The 435-nt window shown below is 43.7% G+C and overlaps 1 long non-coding RNA gene across 1 annotated transcript in view; it reads right to left on the minus strand.

The window, feature by feature from the left end:
* LOC116686478 (uncharacterized) overlaps nucleotides 1-189 on the minus strand; it is a 4,137-nt gene extending 3,948 nt beyond the window's left edge. The window contains exon 1 of the long non-coding RNA XR_004331266.1: nucleotides 120-189. This is a non-coding gene — a long non-coding RNA (uncharacterized LOC116686478). The remainder of the gene's footprint in view (nucleotides 1-119) is intronic.
* Nucleotides 190-435: the final 246 nt, after the last annotated feature.

Below are 435 nucleotides of genomic sequence, written 5' to 3' on the forward strand. Positions count from 1 at the left end.
TGGTCAAGAGGATTTTTGGTTTTGATTATTTTTTCCCTACTTATCTAGACCTGGAAATGACTAAAAATCAAACCCCGTATTATACGTAAATCCACAATGTGTATGTAGTGTGAACTGACCTGTGTAGTTGGAGGCCTGGCGTCTCCTGTCAAGCTGCAGTTATCCATCTGCTTCTCCATCTCTTTCTCCTTCTCAGCCATCTTCAGAGCAAACTCCACCTCAACTGACCACCTTGCATCCCAGGAAAAGTCTTACCTTGTTACGATGGTGGTTCTTCTGTCACCTGATGGAAACAGGCATCATGGAGTTTAGTTCCATTATCTTTACTGCGACTATAATTGCCACTGTTCATCGTACCCCCCAACCTGCACCGTCAGACTCTCTCTGTAAAGTGTCTCAAGATCACGATCATGATTTAGTGTCACACAAAGGTTG

Source organism: Etheostoma spectabile, unplaced genomic scaffold (genome assembly GCF_008692095.1).
Source record: "Etheostoma spectabile isolate EspeVRDwgs_2016 unplaced genomic scaffold, UIUC_Espe_1.0 scaffold379, whole genome shotgun sequence".
Classification (NCBI taxonomy): Eukaryota; Metazoa; Chordata; class Actinopteri; order Perciformes; family Percidae; genus Etheostoma; species Etheostoma spectabile.